We start from the raw sequence: 6,243 nt of genomic DNA on the forward strand, positions 1-6,243 counted from the left end.
TAGAACTCTGTAGGGAGGAGGACAGGAACAAAACTAGACTGAGTTGGCTCTGTCATTGACTCTGTCTCCACCTGCTGTTGGGCCTATCTACCTTCCACCCTACCATTCTGAGTATCAGCCATATTTGTGCTCTCTGACCTTTGACCAGAAGATTCATTGGCTCAGTTGCGATGCTGGCCTCTACAGACCAACAACAACAACACTGGGCTTCTAGCGTGTTTCAAACAAGTGCTTTCATTCCAGTTCAGATTCTTTCAAATGGAAAGCCTTTGCAGATATATCATTTGGAAAAAGCCTTGCCTTGGTTTTAAGAATACAGGACTTGAAGTTATACTCCCATGTGTTGTGAATGCTTTAGACAGATCTCTTTTTAAATTCTGGCTTGATGATGAAAGGATGACACAGCAGAAGAAGTTAATGGTTACAAGTATCTCCGCTTTCACCATATGCGATATCAGTCATCATGGCAAACGAGGGACGGGGAAGGACCTCGGCTCACATTTTAATGTGCATCTGGTCCAAATGGGCACTTCCTGAAGCAATATGTGAAATGCAGTGCAACTGTCCTTTGAAATTTGCACTTCTCTGAATTTTATAATGGCATTCTCTTGCCAAAAAAAACCCCAAACAAAACATGTGTGTATATTAAGGGAAAGGGTGCATAAAAAGGCACATATTAGCGAAAGGTGGGTGAAGCGCTGTCCACTGTCAGAGGCAGTGTGCTTCTGAATACCAATTGCTGGAAACCACAGGAGGGGAGAGTGCTGATGCGGTCAGTTCTGTTTGTGGGCTTCCCATGATGGGCATCTGGCTGGCCACTGTGAGAACAGGAGTCTGGACTAGATGGGCCCCTTTTGGCCTGATCCAGCAGGCTCTTCTGATGTTCTTAATATAGAGCTGGAAGCTGCCTTATATACAGGGTAGGCTGTTTTGCCAAACAGTATTGCCTATTTACTCTGTCTGCCCACAGCTCTCCAGGGTCTTGGGGCAGAGGCTTCCCCTTTCTGCTCCTTTCAGCTGGAGAGTCGGGGCACTGAAACTAGGACCTTCTGCTTGCCCAACAAATGCTATACCCCTGAGCGGCAGCCATAAGATCAAGCCAAAGACCCATCCGGTCCAGCATCCTGTTCTCACAGTGGCCCACCAGATGCCTACAGGAAGCGTTCAAGCAGGACCTGAGCGCAAGAGCATTGTGCCCGCTTGTGATCCTCAGCAACTGGCATCCAAAGACCATGCCATCTCCAACACAGGAGGTAGAACCTAAGAACAACCCAGCTGGATGAGGCCAGCGACCCACCTAGTCCAGCATCCTGTTCTCACAGTGGCCAAGCTGATGCCCCAATGGGAAGCCGGCAAGCAGGGCCTGAGCACAACAGCACTCTCCCCTCCTGCAGTTTCCAGTGACTGGCATTCAGAAGTGTCCTGCCACCGACGGTGGAGGCAGAGCACAGCCATCAGGCTAGCACTCCCGCCCTGCTTCATGAAGAGCGGCCAGCTGGACACGGGAAGAGTGCCTTTCCTCTTGGGCCAACCGTCTTCTTTAAATGGCCCTCCCCAACCTGTCTTTTGTCTGCTTTTGTTGTTGTTGTTTTTGTCTTTGCATCTTTTAGCCTGTTTGGGGGAAAGCAGCTGGGGTGACTTTGAACAAACACCCCAAGGGGAACGTATTCACACCCACGCACCCACCTGCTGTCCCTACCACCCACCCACCCCACATAAGATTGCAACCTCCTGCTGCAATTTTTGTTTTTTTAAAAAAATGTCAGGGCAATGTTAGGCAAAGGTGGTAGCTCCATGGTAAGGTATCCGCAGGTCCCAGGGGCAATTTCAGGCATCCCCTTTTCAGAATCATGAGGACTGGAGCCTTACTTGATTTTTAGATGAAGGACAATAAGTGACAGAGCATCTGCTTTGCATGCAAAAGGTCCCAAGTTCAATCCCAGGCATCTCTTATTCAGAATCATGAGGACTGGAGCCTTACTTGATTTTTAGATGGACAATAAGTCAGTGACAGAGCATCTGTGCTGCATGCAAGAGGTCCCAAATTCAATCCCAGGCATCTCTTATTCAGAATCATGAGGACTTGAACCTTACTTTGTTTTTAGATGAAGGACAATAAGTCAGCGACAGAGCATCTGCATTGCATGCAAAATGTCTCAGGATCAACCCCAGGCATTTCCAGGAGGGTCTGGAATGTCCATGTATGAAATTCTGTTGAGCTGCTGCCAGTCAGTGTAGACAGTTCTGAGCTAGATGGATCAATGGCCTGAACTCCATATAAGGCATGTTCCTATGTGCAGCAACACAACTGTTTACCATGTAATCACTTGGTTGACTCGTGTAATCCACACTCAAAGATTAAGAGTTGGGGGAAGGCCGTTCAGGGCCTAGATATGATTGGGCCTCAAGCACTTCACTGGTCCTACAAGATCCTTGAATCACAAAGCCTTTCCTGGAATAAAGCTTTGGTGTGTTGTCTTAGGGAGGGCTGGAGGGGACGAGCTTATTGTGATACCGTCTTCATTTCCCTGCCCCAAGGACAGGGGAAATCAGATCACCACGCAAGCAGATTCTTGTTTGCTAGGATATTGTCTCCTGGATGCTTGCAGCTTGGCCTCCCAAAGGAAATTACTAACACTGGAATCCTGACTCAAAGCTGAGTTAGATCATGGCTTCTTTGCCCAGCTCTGGACAAGCCAAGATGCTATTCCTCCTCTAGTCCTGGTATGATACAATAGCCTGCCTGGATTCTGCAAGGATTTGCAGGTCTTTGCATCCTGATTTCTGATTTTTTGGGGGGGAGGATTTGAGGAGGGGCAAGAGGTGGCCCTGTCATGAGGCAGTGGCCTCTTCAGATTTTACGGATGTGGGGAGAAATTCTATTCAGTTTCCATTTAAGGGCAAACTTACCTAATTCACATTTTCCAAAACAATTTGCCGACCATAACCCAGCCCTCCTTTGAAATGTGCACTTCTCTGACTTTTGCGATCTAGCCAAGCAGTGTGTACAAAATGCACGTGCTTGTGGAATGTGTGCATGAACATACATGCATTCGTGAAAACGGCATGCAAAAATGCATTACATTGGGGGAAATTGCTTTGCAAAAAATGTGTACGTCGGGAGAAACTTGCACTAACTTTTAAATTTGAAATTTGCAAATTGACGTAGTACTGTGGAGACCTGAATTTAAGAGTACTAGAGTAGAGAAAATGAAAGAAACCAAGACCGACATATTTGCCCATCCTGAGATGTCATTAAAGGGAACAGAGTGAGTGTTCCACACAGCCAGAGTCCCCATCTGCCTGCCATCTTATTTACAACCAATCAGGGGGTGGCTCAGCCTCTCATTGGTTCTGGCTCCACCTGCTGTGGGTCTCCCTGCCTTCTGCCCCACCAGTCTTAATGGGCACCAGCCACCAAGTGGTTGCACAGATCTGATCTGTGTGTGGCACAACCACAGATCCCAATTTGTTCATAATCACTTCCCTCGGTTTGCTGGGACTTATTTCCTCTCTGTTGAGACTGACTTACTGTCGTTCATCTAAAAAGAAAGAATCCAGTCCTCGTGATTCCGAACAGGAACGTAGAAAGCTGCCTTATACCGAGTTGACAAAATACACAGAAAAAGTGCTACCCAAAATTGCAAAGGAAAATGGAAAAAAAGCATGCAGATGAAATGGAAACTAACGAATAAAGGAAAGAAGAATGACTGCGAACAAAATTAAGGAGACTGAATCTCTATTATACCGAGTCGAACCATTGGTCCATCAGCTCAGTTTGGTCAATGCTGACTGATGGTGGCTCTCCGTGGTTTCAGACGTGGGTCCCCTCCCAGCCCTACCTGGAGATGCCGCGGAATGAACTTGAGACCTTCTGCATGCAAAATAAATACCCTGTCACTGAATGGTTGTCCTTCAACTAAAAAATAAAGTAAGACTCTAGTCCTCATGATTCTGAACAGGAACATAGGGGGCTGCCTCGTTCTGAGTCAGGCCGTTAGTCTATCGAGCTCCGGATTGTCTGCCCACCGGTGACTTTCTGCGTGTAAAGTAGAGGCTCTACCCCTGAGCTCGTGCCCTTCCCTTCCCTACTTCTGCAGGTGACCTGCTGAACCCTTTAGAGCCTCTCCCTTGAGGAATGAAGCAGTGGCCAGACCTGAGAAACAGGAGTCCCCAGAAGGTGACGGGGACAGAGGCTGACTCAGCCACAAGGGCCCCATTAACAGGAGGGCTGGTCTGGGTGGAGAAAGGCTGCCTCGCCCCACTCCTCTCTTTTTCTCTGGCTAAGACACCAGGCACGGAGAGGAAGGTTGCTACAGAAGGGGCGTTTGGGGCCTTTCCGGTGGTGATTCAGGCCGCTGGCTTGGCTGAGCTGGGTGGGGGCCGTTTGGAAGGGCCTCACCCAAACTCGAACAGTCTGTTTGGGTTTACAAAATAAATAAATCCTTGAAGCAAAATCTATTCCCGGAGACTGGCGGGGAGAACTGAAAACAAGGTTGAGCTGTCTTACAGAGGTTCTTTATTGTATTTTTGTATCCAAGGAGGCATCTGTATTATGATCCTTTATATATCGGACCTGTTAGCCCCCCCTTTAAATCCCCCCCTGAACCCCAGAAAGCACTGAGGGGAGGGCATGGAGCTGGGAGCCACCACTGAATTTTGCTGCAATGTGTCAGAGAATTGAACTCTGCGCTCGGGAGGGGGCAGAAATTGGAGTCAGTTTGCATTTCACGCCGAATCGATCAAATCCGCATTTTCCACAACAAGACGCGGACTGAAACACAGCCATCCTTCGAAATTCGCCCTCATCTGACTTTTTTGATGGACTCGTTAACTGTGGTTACAAAAACGCACATGTCAGGGGAAAGTGTGCATAAAAAGGGAGTATATTCGTGAAAACATATAAAAATGCATGTTATTAGGAGAAATTGATTGCAAAAATGCATCCAAACTGCTCAAAACTCAAGCGTACATGAGTCAAAACACAAAAATGTGTTATTGCACGAAGATGCTGAAGAATTTTTATGAGGATAAAAAAAAAACTATCACAAATTGCTGCAAAAATGTGGAGAACTGAATTTAAGACTGGAAGAATTAATAATGGAGAGAACTGAAATTAACGCATCTTTCCATCCCTGCTCTGCACATGTTTCCAGCCTATTCAGTCCTGGCACTTAATTAACATTTTCAACTAAGCATATTTACTTACAAGCAAGTGTGCAGGCGTAGAGGGTCTCGGGTGAACTTCTCTGCATCCTACAAGCCAATCAGCATGAAAGGGGAGTGTGTTAGCCTCTGAGAAGAGTCTTCTGACATGCTTCCTTGTCCTTTCCTGTGGATTGGAGCCAATTGGAGTGAAAGGAGGTGAGTCAGCAACTCAGAAGACTCTTCTTAGTAGCTAACCCTCATGCTGATTGGCTCCTAGGGACATCTGTCCCTGTGGGAGAAGGTATTAACAAGGATCTCATTCTCAACACAGCAGGAAAAATAAGGCATGGGCGTGGCTGTGACTATCATGAAGGGACGCTGCACTTCCTAATTTGCTGCTACACTAATGCGCGCAAGTAAGTCCCATTAATGGCAACAGCATTTTACCTCCATGTGTAAGCATGGATAGAACTGGTGTGCAATTGTATGCGTGATTACAGAGGTGGAATCAGTGGGATTTACTTTGAAGTAAACAAGCATACAGAGAGGATGGGACTGCAGATCTGTCTGCAGGTGAGATAGAACTCCAGCAAACCTGCATCTGCAGAATTTAGCGCACATGTGCGTGCACAGACACAGAGGGGTGGCCCTGGCTGTCGGAGTCCTCCTCTTTGGTCTCAGTTCCAATTCAGGATGGAAAGATCTGCCCATTTCAGTTTTCTCCATTTCTCATTCTTCCAATCTTAAATTCAGTTCTGCAGCCATTTGCCATTTTTTTCTTTGAAAATTCCTCACGGAAAACATTTCAGCATTTCAGAGTGAATATCTCTTACTAAACACATTTTTATGACCAGCGTGCACATTTTTGCATGCAATCCCTCCTAACATAATGCTTGTATGTTCTTGTCACTCCTGTATTCATTTTATACACATTTCCTCCCTAGTAGATGCATTTTTTTCAACCTTGCTTGAACTGCATCGCAAAAATTCGGGTCAGTGCAAATTTCGAAGAAAGGCTGTATTTCGGTCCTCACATTCTTTCGGAAAGTGCAGATTTGATCACTTCAGCTTGAAATGCAATCTGAATCGGATTTC

Source organism: Rhineura floridana, chromosome 20, assembly GCF_030035675.1.
Source record: "Rhineura floridana isolate rRhiFlo1 chromosome 20, rRhiFlo1.hap2, whole genome shotgun sequence".
NCBI classification, from domain to species: domain Eukaryota; kingdom Metazoa; phylum Chordata; class Lepidosauria; order Squamata; family Rhineuridae; genus Rhineura; species Rhineura floridana.